Below are 20,830 nucleotides of genomic sequence, written 5' to 3' on the forward strand. Positions count from 1 at the left end.
TATAATTTGATTGATAATGGTTTATTGTTTGCTGTTAATTATTTTCTACGTTATACTTTATATTGCATTGAATCGGTTAAATATAGAATTTTCCTGCTATGGCAAAACATGCCGAATTTCCTGTCGCGATATTTGTTAATATTCAATATCATCCTATCATTGACGGTGTCTTTCGCTGAAATAACGCTTACAATAAAAATTAATAATATGCACAGCAAAATATTTGATAAATCTTTTCTCAAAACAATGTAGATTAAATTTATAAAATATCTCAAATTAATTGTAATAAATCCAAGTAATTAATGTTCATCAGTTAAAAGGCACAGTAAATTTTGAGATATTTGATAGTAAATAATGGAAATATTTTAATAATTTACTAAAAAAACACACATTTATTATACGTAATTTGTTAAAGGTACTTTACAAATATTTTATATTGTGTAATAATCGAACTTGCAATAAACCATAAATCATTATTATTACATTTTTAATAATAGTAGCTGTATTTACGTTGTATTTACGAAGAATATTTTAAACAAGTTCTCGCCATTATGTCAAGCTTTTGAGAAAATAAAAATTTACGTCAAGAGAAGGGCATTTCCTCGTAGATAAAGTTCTGAAGGATACTATATTGCAACCTGTCATTGGCTTCGCCATCACAGCACCCCGTCTTGTCTTATCGACACGAGGATTTTCCTCACCATCAGACGACGATGAGCAAAAAATGTCCTCGATTTTTCACAACTTATCTGAACGAAAGTAACTTAACAAACTGTACACAGTGGCCCACTTTTAATAAATTTTTACCTCGATGAAGAATCTTCCATTCACTATCTTCTCGAGATTGTTAAGGGTTCCTGCTATGATTTTTATCCACTACTTTGTTCTCCTTTCGGGATCGTTATAGTACGAGCTTCCGATGCTCGAGCTCCTCGAGATTTCATATTCGCGGAGACGTGCGCCGTGCACTGTAAATCTTCGCGACGCGAGGCATCGTACAATGCGCGATCATATCGAGACGAAATCGGATTGATACAATTTTACCCGCACCAATTCACCACCGATCGAGGTGATGATGTGTAATCCGGATGATGAGTACACAATCCGCCGCATCATTGCACTGAGCTGCATCGTTGCATCTGTGCACGTGGCACCTGCCTATCCGCATCCGTTGCGACATGCAAATGCATCCGGAATAGAAATCCAGATACGGGATGAAACGATCTGTAAAAGAAAATGATATGATGTTTGCACATTTTATCATGTTGAGACATTCTGATGGTACAAGTAAAAAAAATCAATCTCTAATAAAAAAGTTTATATTTATATATTTATTTTTTTATTTTAATATTTATTTAACAATAATTTTTTTATAATTATGTAATTAATAAACGCATATCTCGTGCTCTTTTCTAGATGTGAGAAACATTCTAAAGAGACTTTCTGGATATAGTCGCGGAATTTCTTGTCTCGCATTTGCATTTGTTAATTAAAAAAATTACAGAGGGATTGTTACAAACTTTGAGATATATACAAAAGCATCACGAGCATCAAAAGCATCAAGAGCTCGCTTTTTCTAGAATTAAACAAACTTGCGTTACGTGCGACTTTACTGTGATAATCTAAGAATATCCAGTCTCATTTATTATTTTAATGACAAATTCTTTGATAAATTTGCGGCCAGTTTTTTGTTACCGAAATTCAACGCAGGTCTATTTTTTATCTTGTTTCTTATACTATTTTAATAAACAACTCTTTAATGAAAATGTTAAAAACTATATAAAATTATGAAATAAAACTCTGTTCTCTAAATTAGTTTGTTCAAAATTAATTCTTGTACAGTCAATTTCAAATATTTATAACATGAAGATTGTTAAAATATCGACATTTTTGTTAAGAGAAAATTGGTTCAAAATTCAAGAAAATTTCTCTCTGTCTCTCTCTCTCTCTCTCTCTGTCTCTCTCTCTGTCTCTCTCTTATAAAAACATGGTAATGTTTGAATAATTTATATAAGCGTAGTTTAAAAAAAGAAACATTATCTTACATCCGTGTATTGTCTCACTCCATCTTCGCCTATCCTGCCGCGCGATCATTTGCTTCCCTGAGAAAAATCGTGTACTACGAGCAAACGCTTCCGGAGGAAAAAAAAAAGCTTATATTATCATCGCCTTGCTCGGCGCATTTGACTCACAGAAAAGATTACTTCCCTTATCCGCTCCCTTCGCCTGAGGATTCGGTCGCGAAGACTGTTTACGCGATCGATGGTAATGCGCGTGCAAGGGTGTATGTACGTTCGCTCACATCGTGGATGAGAATTAGAACGGTGGAGGGGTGGCGGCGGATGAGTGGCTGTATAGAGTTTAAGTGCGTTTCATTTGAATATATTAATTATTCATTTTACATGCCGCGGAAGCCCGCGTATCGCGATAATCCATGTGCGATTACCGAGTATGTTGAGCACGATTTTGCGTCGATCGCAATTCATTGCTTGCACGTATGCATGGCAAAATCATTTGCGCAACGTCGATGGTAAACTGGTGCTCCGATTAATGTATTTTATTAATCCTTATATTTACGATCGTCTCCGCTTCTCTACTGAAGAAAAGCCTTATAATATTTCATATACAACTACATTTTTCTTAAGAACAATCAAAATATATTATATACATTTTGCGTTTTAAACAATATTATTTTAAATAAGATACAAATATAATTTAAAGGATTGTGTGATATGTACATTTCAATGTAATGTTCTATTATTCATATTTAAAGTTGTTGTCAAAGCAAAAAGTTTCTGTATACGCATTTCTCATTGATGTTACAGTCAAATTTGAAAACCTTAAAAATCAGTTTTCCCAAGTTCTAGAACAATATGAACAGATAGATTTTTTTTTATCTCAACATTTTATTTCAAGTTTTACTTAATTTCGAAAAAATCTCATTGTATATTGAGACTCATCTTTCTTGTATATGGACCTTTCTTATAGAAAAATAAAAATATATATGTTATGGAAATATTTAATTTAATATTGTTTATATATATTTAATATTGTTTATATATATTGTTTATATATATTTAATATGTTGATAGAAGGGTATAAGGCACATCAAGTAAATCTTAAAAAGCTATTAAAATTAAAATTATAATATCTTGCATAAAAAGATAATATCAGATACATTTAGATAATTTCTGAATTTTCAAACCAACATTAATTTTACATTATTCATTAATGCAAAATTTTAAGCGGAAAATTTAACATTTTGATTCATTTTTATTATTTGATACTACATATTATTTTATGAATATATTGATAAAATAATTGTTGTGAGTTAAAACAAGTCTTGAATTTAAATTTTGATAGTTAATAAATGCACCCGAGAGACCTACAGAAATACATACATCATATATTATGTTATACTGTAATTATTCGATAATTATATCTGTAATATACCGTAGTAGTATATCTATAGTAAACAAATACATCATCAATCTTCCAGTCATCGCTAACCTCGGTTATCGATCACTTTAAGCGATATATGATTGTATTACCAAATTTATTCATCTAAGTACATTTCTATAATACTTTGTTGTCTACATGAATAATATATCTGTTTCACAAAAATTATTTTTCGTAATAAACAACATATAATATGCATATAATTAACGATGTGTAAATAAACCCATATAATTGTCAGCTAATAAATCTGTAAAAAATGCTAACACAGCTATATTATTTTCATGTGTTCTTTCATTGGTATAATTTCCCAATTTATACGCGAGAATAATTTAAATTATTTACCAGAATGGAGAAATGTAGCGATTAATATAACTTTATCTTTAACGCGATTCCAAATTTCGTTATTAATATATTTGCTCCCCTATTTAAATATTATTAAATATGATATTATTGTTACACGGCGTAGGGAGAGAAGATTTATTTTTAATATAAAAGATAATTCGGGATTGAACGGGTTAATACGCTTCTACAGGCAATTTTAGCGTTCTATTCTTCATGGTTCATCGATGCGTCACTCCCGTTATTCCGCGTCGCCGAAGATCGTTCGCAAAATAAGTTGCTCATATATCCGCGATATCCGCGAAAGCGGAAACCATTTTTTCGCACGCCAATGCATCGCGCCGCTGGTGAAAATAATAATATATCTGCGCAAGCGTTGTCCCTTCGCGTCGGAGAAAATGGTACCGATATAAAACAAAAATAAATTTCAATTACCTGTGCTGCTGAAGAGGGAAAAAAAGGTGGCAGTTCCACGCGGATATGCCGATCGCCGGGTTACAACGGATAGGACAAACAATTCGCGGTCCGCGCAATGTATAATAGATATTATTTAAATCCTGTGGTTCGCGCGAAAGACCAGCACGTTGTGGCTCGCTTGGATATCGATATTATTTCGTTTTGTTGCAGTGAATGTGAGCGGAAATAGGAATGAGAGATTATTGGTAACAATGTCATGTACAGGGCGTTCCACAAACTACTATCTTATAACTTTACTGATATATTCTTTGATAAATTCTCTTACGCGCAAATATAATTGTAAAATTGTTTAACATTATTAAAAATAAAGTAATTTTTAAGAAATTTAGAAATGTATTTAAAAAATACACACTGCTAATAGAACGTTGACAATAGCATGTTTTCCAATTTATTTTTTGTAAATTTTATTTATACAAAAAATAAATTGATTACGGGAAATAACTTATAATAAACTTATTTGCAAGAAATAAGTTTATTATAATAAACATTTAATTAAAAACGTTAAAACATCGCGAAAAAGTTTAAATGTCATTAAAAGAGAAGTTGCGTTGACTGATTTTGTCAGATTCTCAGTACATAGAAACCAGATATGAAATTTGTGGAGGACATATGTAGTTAAAAGGATTTTGAGAGATCTTGTGATATTTTTGTACATAACAAAATATATATATATGTGCATATATAGTCATCAGAGAATATGCAGACGTCGCAACCGGCACATTACAGTATATTTCATATCTGCAAAAATTGTAGCCGCTGTTACGTACTAGACGGGACAATAAACAAATATGTAAAATGGCTGCATAGTTGATTGTACATTTATCATCGTTTTATTGATATTGTATGAAAAGAATTAATGAATAACTGCGATATAAAAAAAGGGACTATAATAGAAACCAGATATGAAATTTGTGGAGGACATATGTAGTTAAAAGGATTTTGAGAGATCTGGGATATTTTTGTACATAACAAAATATGTATATATGTGCATATATAGTCATCAGAGAATATGCAGACGTCGCAACCGGCACATTACAGTATATTTCATATCTGCAAAAATTGTAGCCGCTGTTACGTACTAGACGGGACAATAAACAAATATGTAAAATGGCTGCATAGTTGATTGTACATTTATCATCGTTTTATTGATATTGTATGAAAAGAATTAATGAATAACTGCGATATAAAAAAAGGGACTATAACTGTCAAATTTTACGGAAATGTTTTATTGTGAATTCTCTCTCTCTACAAATTGACGAAAAATTCAATAAAAAATTCTATTAAATTACTCTCTTATTTATGATTGTAATTCTAGTTATTTATGATTGTAATGAATTAAATGTTTTAGCAGCTATTTTATTGTAAATATGTAAACAATAATTCATAAATAAACTGTTTAAATATTTTACATAATATTTTTGTGATTATAACATTACATCTTTGTGAATTGAAATCATAACCGTTTTACATAAAAACTTTCTTCAAAGAAAAAAAATGTATAAAAATGCGAAATAAAATGTATGTCGAATATAACCAAAAATGATTTAAGATGATATAATTCAAGTTTATGAGTCACACTATATATGCTTTACATATTTTAATATTAAAATACATACATATATTAATAATTATTATTAAAATACCGCAATCAATTTTAAAAATTTTGATAACATTATAAAGAATAAGCTATGCAATCAATATACAAGTTCTTAAAACACATTGAAGAAATACATGGGAGCAAACATTAGAAACAAAGTTTCTAGTTAATAATAGTACAACATATCCTCTCTTATCTAATGACGCAAGCATAAAAATCGAGTTGCTCTTTAAGCGGGTGCGCATTTATGAGAGCGCTCGATATTTTTTATCTTACTTTTAACTGACAGATAGCTCAAACGAACATCGTTAGAGATTTGTCAGCGCGCGGATACGATAAGCGTATCGAGTATCTATCCGTGCATTTTTACTCTTTCACGTTTCAAGTTTCTCTCTTTTTCTCTGTCAAACAAAACAATAGAACGATATATGCGACAAATTTTTCATTAAAAATATAACTGATATCTTGAATTAGTTCCATATTTCAATCTCAATCAAAAGAGAGAGAGAAAAAGAGAGTATTCTCTCTTTCTATTTATCAATATTTCTGTATGTGAACAAAAATATTCGTGGAGATATTAAATATTAATATTATTGAGGTCAATGCATTTAATTGTAAAGTAATGAAATGCTTTAATATTCGATAACATCCAATTCTATAACAAAAGGCAATATTTTTTTCAATTTCTGAGATTTCTGGAATTCAAGCAATAGTCATATAATTGAAAACTAATTTTTCTACACAATTAGTATTTAAGAATAACCATAATAAAATTAAAAATTACATATCAAATAAAAAGAATCTACCTTTTTAATACTCGATTTTTAACCAAGCTATCGTAAGACATAATGAGAAATAATGAAAACAAATTTGTGATAATAAAATGTGAAATAATAAGGATAAGATGTGTTTATTGTAGCATCTACAAAAATATAAATTTAGGAAAGAAATAAATAAACATGACTTTTTCAATACAGTTATATACATAACGCGAAAATAATTTCATTAATATAATTAAAATAATATCTTTGTCCTATGTTTAATGCAATAATTAATGCCGCGTAATCAAATAATAATGTCATAATGTCCGTGTGATTCTATTTGTTAACTGTCAAATAATTTAACGACTTGCATGTATGTTGCTTCATTTCGGTCATGGAATGCAATAAAGAATAGATTAATGATTACTTTGATTACTCAATCACTGCTTTATTGGCTAAATTTCAAATTATTCATACGGCGTGTCATATTTCCCCTCTGGCTCAAATCGTACACCTTTTTTATACGTATGTACGCTCTTAATGAATCCAATGAACACTTTGCAGTTTTATTGATTCTCCGTTTGTGGTGCTCGACTGTTTGGACTGCGGCCAAGCGCGGCAAAAAGAATTCGCGCGTTTGAATGTACATGGAAAGCCGCCGTGTTTATTCGTTAAACGGATGAATTCGTTTATCAGCGAGCACCGGTTAATTTGAAGCCGGAAACCTCCTGACAAATAACCTCCTGGCCGCTCTCTTCCCCTCTCTCTTCGCGCCAATAAAATCCGTTAATCACTTTGATAATCGATGAGCCGTAACCAGCAATTAGACCATTATTATTGACAAACGATGTGTCACAAAATAAATGGCAGTCTTTATGGATTCAAGAGGCGGATGGGTTACTGAGAGGCCGATTCCGAGCGATATATTGTTCCGATATTAAAAACTACTACGTGGTAGCTATTTGTTGTATTACACATCGTGAAATTTGAGCGTGGAAAATATATTACGTGACATAATCGTACGATGCGAAAGTGATATAAATTTCTGCGCATAATATGAAGCATAATACGTCACGGTTTGGTGACCGTGCGATTTAATTAATTAACGCTGTTAGCTCTCCATTTTTTTCGTTAGATTTTAGTAATACAAATACGATTTTATATCATTGACATTTTGTGGAATACTCGTATTTGCGAACGTAACAAACCTGCTCAAAGAGAACGAGTGTATATATATTTACAAAGGAAATTTCCATCAATTAAACAATTAAATATTTGAAACATTTAGGTTTACAGATGCGTCAAAGACTGATTGATACTAAATTTTAATTGGCGTTATAAATTACATCAACAAGATGGAAGTGACAAAGAGTTTGACGATTCGCTTGTTAATGACTGCAAGCAGTCGAAAGGAAACATGATTCGCTTAAAATTTACCGCACTGAAGCGCTATTTTATTGATACTTCGCAGCGCGATAGATTCGTTAGTCGCATGAGTCGGCACAGAAGAATAGATAATGAAACTTTAATCAAACGTGAATTAATTTATAAATTAATCCACATTAAAGTTCTTTTTCCGATGATCGAGAAAATTTCGGTGCCGAATTATCGGATCGGTATAAAAGCACGTAATTTATTGCATAAAGCAGAAAATGTCTATTGAATTATTACTGACTTTTTAGCTCATTATGCTCTATCAAGGGTATTAATTTTCGTTTAATAGAAATTTGCGATCAGCTATTAAATCGATAAATTTTTCATTAAATTTTCTGTCCGGATTGTTATATTTATTTCTATAAATAATATGCGTATATAATATATATATATATATATATATATACCTCAGCGTGCGTATACATATCAATGAATCTGGAATAATATGGCGTCTTGCGAACAAAGCGACATACGTCTAGCGGCGTATCAGTGAACCTGGAAAACGGACTAGCAGCATAACCGAGCGGCGTATCAGTGAACCTGGAAAACGGACTAGCAGCATAACCGAGCGGCGTATCAGTGAACCTGGAAAACGGACTAGCAGCATAACCGAGCGGCGTATCAGTGAACCTGGAAAACGGACTAGCAGCATAACCGAGCGGCGTATCAGTGAACCTGGAAAACGGACTAGCAGCATAACCGAGCGGCGTATCAGTGAACCTGGAAAACGGACTAGCAGCATAGCCTAGCGGCGTATCAGTGAACCTGGACAAACATGGCGTCTCGAAAAGTGACACCTTTTTGGCCGAAAAATTCATATGAAATATCGAGATCTGTACATCAAGTGCAAGTACCAGTGTCATTTTGATATTATTATATTCGGAAAAATCCATGTTCTCGATTGATATGTTCATCTCTCGAAAGGATGGTCCGACGTACGAGATATTACAAATTCATATATATATATACCTCAGTTCTTCTGATATCTCATACGTTTACGGCTGTTATTCATTTTACGTAAAATTAAATACGGTAAGTTTTTAATTGAGGATTTTAATCGCGTTTAACGGAGAATAAAAGTTATATCGCCACTAATTGTACAATTTGGACAGAAATTACTTTTAAACATTTTTTCTTTATTTGCCACACTCACACACACGCATCATATTGAGATTGGATGTTTTAACCGAGAAAGTTATCCAGTTGATAGCTTAAACGGAAGTCGGAGTAGACACGTCGAGGGATTTAATGCTAAATCCGCTTTATGCAGTTTGGAGCGAGTAATTGGCACTTGCCTCATGCTAATTGACAGTTCTGTATCGTAGCTTTGCCGCAAAAACATAAAGAACGGGTTATAACGGTATACCAATATAAACAACGCACATTTCTTTTTTATATTAACTCTATCGCTCTCAATGTATCTTATTATGGACACTTTCCTTTTTGTACCTGCAAAAAATTTTATAATTGAAAGTTTTATAACACATCCTTGTATGTGATATGTGATTATTTTATTATTATGTTTCAATTTATAATTTAAATAACACCGTACCATTTCTGATGTGTTTAAACAAATAAAGAATTGGAAAATTCTTGTGTATCTCTGATTTTATATTTGTTTTTAATATTCTTTATATTAATTGTCACATAAATAATTTATTTGATAAAACGGCATATTATCGATGGCAAAATATAAAATAATTTAAGATGCGAGATATACTACATACACACACACACATAAGATATATAGAATTTCTCAGATCTCAGAATCTGCTTTCCAATTGTATGAAAAATATACAAGTAACTTAATTAAAGATATTAATTTCAACATAATAATTCATTCTTTTAGGTTTTTCTTTTTAGATACAATAGATAATAAAAGTAATCGACATTATGCCTAAACAATTATTTTAAAAATGTTAAAAAAAAGAAATAAGAAAACTGTAAGAAACCCTTTATCAGCAATTGTATTGATTTTATCCATATTTTCAGATAAAAATAAATCACTATAGTTATGCAAAATCACAAGGAATAAAAATTTAAAATTTTCTCTTAATAAATTCAGATTATCCTGAATGGGTTAACCGATAAGGCCTACGAAAAGTTTCCCATTTTTCAGAGGAATAGCGGCGGCGAGATTCTGCGGAGGCGAACGATTAAAATTTATGAAATTTGCTTGAACCAGCCTGCGTCTCTCGAGATAAGGCAAGACGTTGCGTAATTGGATTAAACCGATGAATCACGGCTCTTAAGCTGTTTACACCTGAGATCGTGCCACTTTCGTACATTGTTCCTCCTATTGCATCGCAATCGTAAAGAAAAAGACCTCGCGTCAATCAGATATAATATATAAGACGTAAAGTTAGCCTGCCACACGGATTTTATTATACCACTTTTATTTAATGCCAGATAAATCTCTGAAGCAAGTACCTACAAATTTTCTGAATATGCTATAAAAAATGTAGTAATTCTATTTTTTTATTTCAAGATTTATTCAATTATTATAAATAGACGTATCATAAAACTTATACAAACATATTTATCAAACACGTTCTTATACAAACACGTTCGTCAAATCTATTTTGTAAGGAGTTTTATTATATATTAATTTAGCAGGTCAAAAGTTTCTTTTCCTAATAATTAGTTTTTGTGATAAAAAGAAAAAAATGTCCAATAAAATTTCAGCAAAAGAAAATAATAATAATAAGCATCAGCTAATAAAAGATAGCGTATAAATAAATACCAATTTTCCGATTGCAGGAAAGCAGGAATGCAGATATATTTAAAAAATCAGGTCGCCAATGTGCATACCGTTCTCGTTCAATGAAAATATTTAGTGCATGCATTTTTTTAATTAAATAGAAGTGAGGCCATGTATGTTTATGTTACGCGTGTGAGTGACATACTCGACGAATGCCACGGCATGACGTCATTTTCAAATTGCCGGACGTCATGCACATGCCACATGTCATCGGATAATAGCGGACACCTGCCTTGCGATTTTATAGCTCGATTCGTGCTCGAATGAGGATATTTTCCGTGAAATAATTAGGTAACTTTTAGTTCAAAATATCATTTGATACATGTGAAAAATGTTAATTCTAAGATTGCATACATTGCACATAAATAATAATTGTTTTATAAATGTAGCATTAACATCTTAACTTATCTGTTATTTTATTAAAATCCCAAAAGCTTTTTATTTTCAATATTACATTTGTATATGTTTGTTTTAAACAATTGCTATTTTCTACCGACTGAATATGTTTATTCTTTTTTACACGATAAAAAAAAAGCAACGGATAATTATTCTTTAAGAAATCTAAGATATACTGTACATGTTATTCTAGTTTCTAAACTACATAACAATATTGCTCGTTTGTGTTTTTAGATATTGATCGTTTCAAGTATAAACCCGTTAGCTCTTTTAAATATAAAATCGTCGCGATAACAATCACGTTGAACAAAATCCCCGCAAAGCGTTGCGTTGAAGCGCTTCCGGAAAAATTGTTCACCCGCATCGAATTCCAACCGCGAATTCTCTGAGAATGTGGAAAACGCGCGGAACGATTTTACGACTCCATCTCGACGATAGCATTAATCTTGCTTTACAGATCGCGTGCGTAACGCGGTGCGGCGGTAAAGCCAAGCGCGGCATCGCGTCTCTCGTCATGTGCACACACACGGCGAATTACACACGACGTCAGACACACTTCGCGATAGTGAAGGATGTCACCGGATTTAATTCGGCGGTTTGTCGGTGCTCGAGCGATCGAAACCGTACGTGCTCGTCGAGAATGACAGAGACAAGGGCGTCTCGTGGGTTCGCGGTCGGAACGGGAAGGGAAGGGAAGTTGGGGTGGTTGCGAGCTGTGGCGAAAGGGAAAGAGTAGTGTACTCCTCTCTCTCTCTCTCTCTCTCTCTCTCGTTGTGTGTTGTACCCACCTATAACAACGGTGTTTTGCGATGAGGGATGGACGGATGTGACGTCATAGGAGCTCACGCCGTGATCTATGGCGGCTGATAATGAAAGCGCAGAGGTGAGAGATACCGCGGTAGAAACTATATCGTATAAGCTATAGTTTCCGCGGAAGCCGTCATACGGCAATGCCGCAGCATCAACCCCCTTTCCCTCCCCCTTTCCAACCCTCTGTTCCTTCACCCCCCGCATTCACCATCCCCGTCACCTCGCCCGAATCCCCGCTTCCTCCCGCGGTTCATCGCGAAATTATATCTTCACAATGGGGGATTCGACGCGGCGACGATAAAAGCTTGAATTATGAATATCGGTTAATTCACGTTACGCATTCGAGAGCCGCGATATGGATGATCCGGCGCTCGCGTTGCTTTATGATGCGGTTGCGCGATCCCGCCGCTTCGATGGCAAACGCGCGAAAACTTGCAATTATCGTTGGTACGCAACGCCATTCATTTCTCGATAACAGCTGGAAGCTCGGTAATACGCAAGTGAAATTGTTGTCACGTAGTGGACAAGCGATAATACAGGGTAATAATTTTGCTAAGTCTTATAGCGCAATAAATTATCGTAATAAAAAAATTATGTATGTGCTAATGCAAGATTTTTCTGAAATGCTTAATTAATTGACGATTGCAAACAGTTAAAAATATGAAGTCGAAGATAAATGCAGAACTTAGCTTTAGTTTACCTAGTTAAAGTAATTTTCAACATTTATATAAAAGGAAACCACACACCACGCAGAAGCCAGTTTTGAGCAATTTAAGTTGGAAGCTATTTAAGAATCCATATGCTCTCTCTCTTTTTTTCTCTCTCTCTCTCTCTCTGTTCGGGTATATAACAATTAGTTAAAAATTAAGTTTGAAGCCTAACAGTTTTCCTACTATAAAAATAAATTGTTAAAATAATTTATTTGAAAATATTTAATTATATGTTGCTATAAATTATTTTTATATTTTTATTTCTTAATTTTGATACAAAAAGAAGCCTAATATCCTATTATAGAAAAATTTAATTATATTTTCAAGTAGAATTTTTAATAAAAAAATTTGCTTAATGCAATAATATTTTAAATTGTAACAAATATATAAACGAACAAATATAATAAAATATGTATATGCGGAATAAAAAAATATTCGCGTAATATTTTTTGTATAATACAAAGTAGCATTTATTACATTTTGCAAAATTTAGTTTTACAAAAGGCTGTCATACATATCATATTGCAAAAAATTTCAATAAAAATTCTACAAATATAAGTTTCACTTTAATTCAATATATCGATAATAAAATAAATTGGAGAGAGTCTCCATACATTCGATTATTTCGATGTAATAATTAGATGAAAACAATTATTCTTTATTTTTTTAAATTGTGCATGGATGCGAAAATAATTACAAAACATCCAATAAATAATATAACAAATATACATTTTGTTTGTAATTAAGTTGGAAGTTATTTGACACAGAGGTGAAATCATATAAATAATAATAAAGGCTGAAGTTGTAAATTTTCATGTTGTTTACAATACTTAATTCTTATGATCGAGCAACTAATAATTGAGCAAATAAATATTGTCCATCAAAGCGTAAATTTTGGCGCATTTAAATTTCATTTAAGCAAATTGTTTCAATTTGAATCGTGATTTTCGACAATTTAAGTCTATATCTAAAAAATTTAAAATCACGATAACATACTCATAAACATAAATTAGCAATCTAGAGCAACTTTTCTCTCTATGGGATTTATATAATCTTCCGAATAAACGGTTTTTTCGTTACACTTTTTCAGCTGCAAAAAATATATATATAAAGAAAGTATATTTAAAAGTTTGTTTCTTTTTTTCAGATTTCGTAAAACATTTTACTTGCTGATTAATCAAATAAAGTTGGAATGCAATTATTTAAATTTGTAGAATGCCACATTTACCTTTCTAATAATACCTTCGAAGAACGTCATCTCATTTTTTGCTCTAGTTAGCCGTTTTTAATTAGTTAGTGTCTCATGTAATTACGTATACGATGCACGAGAAAAAAAGCTCATCGACGAAACATCGGATTACGTGGCTCTAATAAAATTTCCGATAACGGCAACCCCATCACGTGATTTCATTACCGGTCGAAAATGCTGGTGCTTGAAATAAAATTGGAAGTTATTAATATCATTAAAACTTTAATTGAAGTCTTCACATAATTAGCCGAAAAACTTTGGAATCAAAGGAAAACAGCAAATAAGAATCAAAATGCATAAGCAATGACGTAATTAGTACATGATATATAGAGTTATGTATAACACTATATATAAATAAAAATGCAAATAATTTTGTTTAAATTTTCTCTATCTTAAATTATTCAATTTATATCTTACATAAAATTATACATAATTAGAATGAGGAAAAATATGAATGCTACAAATTCTATTTATGCACTGTAAATCTGATTTGTGGAAAAATATGTAGTCGAAAAGAAGTATGCGAATTTTTGCGAATATTGTATACCACAAAAATCATTTTAAATATACGATATGTATTTTGCATATATTTAATTGTTATGCAGTCTTTCAAACATTCAAAAAATATCATTATTTATTTCGTTTCTCAACTAAACATTTTTGAAATAAAATCCTGTTTCTGATCCGAAGTTATTCAAAATAACATTCATGTCGATCGATTCGCTATCGCATAAGGGATTCGATATCTCCGAGAAGCCACGGTGATCCTTTCGCTCTTCTTTTCTTCTCTCGCGGAAATATGTATATTTCGCGTTAACCCAGAAACTCTGTTGGCTCGAGCTTTTTATAAGTCAATGAGCTTCCTGAGAACTCATCTAAAACTCGGATTTAGGCGGCTACATAAAAAAAAGACCAAAATTGTCAGAAAAAGAAAGACAACTTGTACCATGAGAAAACAAAGAGTATATGGTCAGCCTGCAAAAAAAGCAACATGAAAAGGTATGATAAACTCGAAAAGGTTGAAGGGAGATTTAACGAAGATTTTCCAGGAAAACAAGAAATTATTTTCGACAACCGCCTAAAGCGTTTTATGAAGCATTATGAAAACTATTCAAATAATTCAGAATAATCATAATATAAATGCGGCATCTTAATTTTATTGCAACAATTCATGACGGCATCATAACGATTTTCAACAGCGGTGTGGATTATTTTCAAACAAATTTCGATATGCCAATTTCACGGTAGTGGATTATCGGGCATGATTATTTAATAATCCGCAAAGCAATTTTCAGGGTTCGAAATTGCGAGGTCGTTCATACTTTCACATTCTCGTATTATATTCAGAAGTTTCATGAGAAAGACAACTTTCCCTATTTTCATTCATTTACTTTTATATTTTTCCGGTTAACATTTTTTTTAAATATAAGAACAAAAAATAATCTTATATAGAGATAATTATTTTTTCAAATTACGGATAAGTTAATAATATTAAAAAGTATATCACAAATTTATATTAAAAAATTAGATTAAAAGTTTATAATATTGAAAAACTTATTAAAATAACATCAGCTATAAAAATTATACCTACATATACTTTATATGCACTTACATACATATTGCATGAGTTTATAAGTGCGTTTATGTAACTTTAATGCACTTTAAAATTTGAATTTTGCCAAAGCAAAAATAATTGGCTCTTTTAAAATAGAGAGAGAGAGAGAGAATTTCTCATTAAAAAATCTGAAACTCATATGTAATACATCATAAATCCCGCTTTTTTCTTCGATATTAAAATCATAATATGTAAAGTGTGGTATCATATCTCATGACAATATACCTTGTTATTTTTGTCAAAAAAATATATATTCCGACAAAGTTTGCTGAAAACTTTCTCTGTATTATCACTCACCTTAATACTGTCATCTGGTGAAGACATAGCTCATCGTCAGGTGAACCAGCCAAAGATTAAGGAACGCTCTCGAAACTCCGTTGCCGTCGTGCACGGCGGCTGGCAGTTCACCTGAAATTACATCGGGATTATTACATCTTTCGGTTAAAACCATATTGTTCAATTTATCAAATGAGACTAAGCGAAGAAATAATCTGTCAATGACAGGCAGTAATTAAAGAGCAAAAAGAAAATACAATTCAATTTAGTTTCCACATTTTTTAGATTTTTATTGTACAAATTAAGCAAATTATATAATATATATTTACAACAGAGATGAAACTGTCACAGATCGAAAATTCTATTGAATACATCTTTCAAATCAAATAAATATATCTATGAAAGTAATACAATTTTAATTTTCAAGAATAATGCGTTTGTCATATTTCCTGAGAGAAGTTCGGTTCCTGAACTTAATTGGTTTTCTTCTTTGACTCTTTGCTTATTACGTTGACAAGAATGTTTATTGTAATAAAATCAGTGAAAGATCGATATAAACAGTTTAAATTAATAACAGTTTAAATTATGATATTAAATATCCAATTTTCGCACAAAGCGTGCGTTTCTCGTCGACAAGAACACATTTGTCATCTCATTAATGGTTGTGTTCCATCTATAGGTTTCCCGTCAGATGCAAGCCGCTGCGGGTTGACATATTTTCGTGGCCTCCGTTTAATCGTTCTTCGAACAAGTTACATTTTCCAGATAATAGTTGAGGCCTGCGGGTTCTCGTGAAATTAAGCGACTCTTATTAATGGCTCTTACAACGCTCGGCGCTTCGATGTCGCGTTCATATATATGCGAATACATAGATATTCGTGATATGCACCAGGATGCAATTAAAATGTCTCTCAGATCAATAAAATATTTCTACGTTAATATTCTGAGTGTTTTTCATCAACCGTAATTTTCACAAATTTGTATTTTAACTTGATAATTTAACTATAAAAAAAAAAATTCTCTAATTATAAATAATTTATCTCTAAAATTAAAAACTTATATAATTTGTATATTTAACATATATTTGATCATTTTACGATATATATTGTCGATCTCTTAATCAATTGTTAATTTTTTCTTTAATGAGATGGGTAACAGATTTTAGAAAAGCAATATACTTGTAGATAAAAATTTTTTTTGACTTAATTAAATTCAGATATACTTGATTAATTATATTTTTAATTATTCTCCCTCCGTTTACTAGTATACATTGGTATATGACACAGTCTCAAAATTAAAAATAAATACATTGTTAAGTCTCCTTTCCATTTGTTGCGTTTGCTTACAAAACCTAATTCAATGATTCCATCGGTAAATTGCGTCTTTGTTTTGACAGTAGCGTTTCGAGAACAGTTCGCTACTACTTCTCCATCGTATCAGTATTATTCTGACGCCTTGCTGCGCGTGATCTGTTTTCCAATTAAAAAAGTTTCCACTTAATCGGGTAGAATATTTTTACGAGCCTCCAGCTATTCGCAAAACAAAAACACTTGATTTTTTTTCAGTCCTTTAATGCATTATTTCTTTATTTTTCATTCGCATCAATACTGCTTTCATAATAATAAAATGCAATGTTATTGAATTGCACACTAAAAAAATAAGATCTTTAAGAATAGTCTATTTATATAAAATAGATTGACTAAATTGATTAAACGAAAATCTTGTGATAAAATATTAGTTCTGATAACTTTCTCAAACGTATATGTTGGATAAATAATCTCTTTTACTTTCGAATCATCTCTATTTCAAATCAAGATAATTAATAAAATTTTTAGTAATTTTTGACACATTATTTTATTGAAAATGTTAATATATTGATTAATATGCATGCACAAGATTCTTTTTTCCATTGATCCATTGATTTGCACACATTTGAAAAAAGACTAATTCATTGGTCTAAAATTAAGTCTGAATCGTTTGTTTCGTCTGAGAAAATTGTTAGAAGATCGTCGGGTATTGAGTTTTAATCACCGGGACAGCGTCAAAGCTCCCACAGGAATAATACTGATAAATACTTTTTGCTGCCAAGATTTCCCAAGCATTATTCGCGGCTATCGATCATTCGATCCGACCCGAGCATGGGCGTTCTTTCGGCCCGTTATTCTTTTTCTGTTTGTTGTCGGCATACTCGGCGATAGAAATCGCGGTCCTGGCCGTGTTCCAGGATCGCCCTGGAATTTGTCAATTCGTCCCACTCGATCACCACCCCCCGCCTACCGACTTACAGCTTCTTCGCTTCCCTCCACCCTTCGTTCTCGCCGTCTCGAGAACCACTGTCCCTTGGCCTAACCCACTTGCTCCCTCGATTCTTTACTGAGTCTCAAGTTTTTTCGTTTTCCCAACTTCTCTAGCGTCTCTCCTTTTCATTTCTTTATATTTGTTCTCTCTTTCTTGCGCGTTTCAGTTTCACTGCCTTTTCTGATTTTCCTCGTCACTGATCTTACTTCGCGCGCATCTTCCATAGACTTTTTTTTCCTTGCCTGACCGGCCACAGATTTTTCTTCCGGTCGACTCGCAAAAAAATCAGAGATCCTAAGATCTCCTTTACTGATCTTAATCCAGGCATTCGTTCCATCAGCCCTGGCAGGAGAGAACCCGGCATTTTTCAATAAAATACCACGGGAGCGCCGACGGTCGGCCTTGTTGAGAACGTTCTTCGACGGTTTAATGATTACCAAAGAACTTTCTTGATCACGTAAGAGATCCCTTCCTTCCTTTCTCCCTTCCTTACTTCGTCGACGGATTTTTAATCTTAACGTGGGAAAAAGGTTTTGGAGAGCCGGCTTTTAACTAGAAGCCACCATGACTTGGTTTCATCTTTTAAATGTAATATCGAGATAACGTACTTGAAAGGATGCTCAATATTTCATTGCTTCTACGGTTAAATATAAAGAACTAAGAAGACATAAGTGGACTAATCACTATCGTGAAAAGCGTAAAATCGCTTTAAATTGTTCAAAATAAATGCGAAAAAAATAACGTCATTATTTAATGATGTTAAAAATATAACAACATTAAAATATAACGTCATTAAATAAAAGAACAGTTTTTTTCTTCAACCATAATTTGCAGATAAATGATATAATACTTTCTTTATTTGCATTATATATTTTATTGGACATAAAAGCATGAAAGATATGTTTAAAAACTTATTCAATTATATACTTTTCAAAAATTGTAGATATATTACAGTAATATTTTCATTGTGTAAGAGCATATAACTCAATATGGCGATAATTCAAAATATATGTTATAGCAATCAAAAAGCCACGGTTGCCAGTCTATTCACCGTTGTTCGCCTCTATTCCTCATTGCTATTTCGATTCATGTCCATTGGATACATTTCCTGTATGCGGTCGGGCGTTCGTCACCCCTTTAGCGCCATAGGGGCAGAACTTCCTATTAGTCACTTCCTATCCCGCTCATTCAGTGTTAAGAATTTCAATTCCCGATGTTTGTCCCTTGGCTGACCACAAGCCGGGACTTTAGATTTAATCTTTCGATTTGGAATCGTAAGGATTGGATGCGAGAGCTAGATATTTTGCCCAATGTTATAAAATGGTCAAAAAATATATTTGAGATATTTCGAAATATTTTTAAATTAACTTTATATATATAATTAAATGTTTTATGTTATTTATTTTTACTTTATATTTATATTTTTATCTTTATATCTCAAAATATATATTAAATATTGTATGTATAATAAATAGATTACATAAATAATAGGTTTACATGTGCACAAATTACCGCATTGGCTCTTGATTGCCTTTTATTTCCTTCGTATAAAGATTTACATAATTTGATTTGCATCTCTATGGCAGACCACCAAATCTTTTACTTCTAAACACGTCGTGATATTCTCAATCGAGAAGTTACGACTTCCGCATTTAAAAATAGATAAAGTATCTTGTTGCGATGTGCCTGAAAATTTATTTTGACATATAATTTACGAGGCGAGACATGACCGTTGCGATGACACATTGAGTGCTTAATGTCAACTTTTGGTCGTATACTTGGTAGAGATAACGGAAAGAAATTGATGATGAGATCCGTGGAAAAGGTCCGAGATCAGTGGGAGGCTCTATGATTTATGCTTTCCGATATATATCCTACGGCTGTGTTCCTCGCAGTGCCCTATTATTATAAATCTGGAAACATCCGGCTACAATTTATTGGAGCTCGTTATTTATTCTCTTCTCGTTATTTACCATTGATAAATCAATTTCCGCGATCCATCTCTTAACAATACAGATAACAACTATTCATATATGTGTCTGTATGCGTATAATAATTTCTGATAATGTTAACGACCTTCTACTTCCATTCACACATTTGTGCGCCTCTTGAAACAGTTTATGTACAAATACATGTTTATATTATTGTATCGCATAATTAATCTCTTCAGGAATATTGACACATATGTATACATTAAGAGAAAGAGAGAGTTTTAGTATGTAAAATCCTTTCACGAATAATTAATTTTAACGCACAATAGGGCTATGTATGTATACATTATTTTTTTCATAGATTTCAAATATTTTTTAATTTTTTCTGTTTTGTTTAATAATTATAAATATATTTAAAAGAAATATTTTTTAAAAAAATGATATGGAATAATTTTTCCGGTATCCGTAAATCCGTCCTTGAAGAGGTTAAACTTTAAGCTCGAGCTTAAAAACAAAATAATGGGTCACTTTTGATACTTTCCGTTTAATATCTTTCTGCATTATTCGCTAATTATTTGGCGCCATTACTTGACTCAATATGATAATTTTTAGCGACGGTCATCGAAGAATCGATATGGTATTGGTCTACCAGGAAGAAAACGAAGGAGTCATGACCGAAATAGAAGCTCGTCGGAGAGAACAGAGGCGGGGCTTTCA

General features: G+C 32.0%; 1 long non-coding RNA gene across 1 annotated transcript; it reads right to left on the bottom strand.

The window, feature by feature from the left end:
* Nucleotides 1-369: 369 nt before the first annotated feature.
* On the bottom strand, nt 370-16,036 carry LOC115236503. The gene is made up of 2 exons (XR_003884200.1): nt 15,906-16,036; nt 370-1,224 (listed from the first exon to the last, which is right to left on the bottom strand). It is a non-coding gene; the product is annotated as an uncharacterized LOC115236503 (long non-coding RNA).
* Between the last annotated feature and the right edge of the window lie 4,794 nt (nt 16,037-20,830).

Source organism: Formica exsecta, unplaced genomic scaffold (genome assembly GCF_003651465.1).
Source record: "Formica exsecta isolate Colony F162 unplaced genomic scaffold, ASM365146v1 scaffold253, whole genome shotgun sequence".
In the NCBI taxonomy this organism is placed as follows: domain Eukaryota; kingdom Metazoa; phylum Arthropoda; class Insecta; order Hymenoptera; family Formicidae; genus Formica; species Formica exsecta.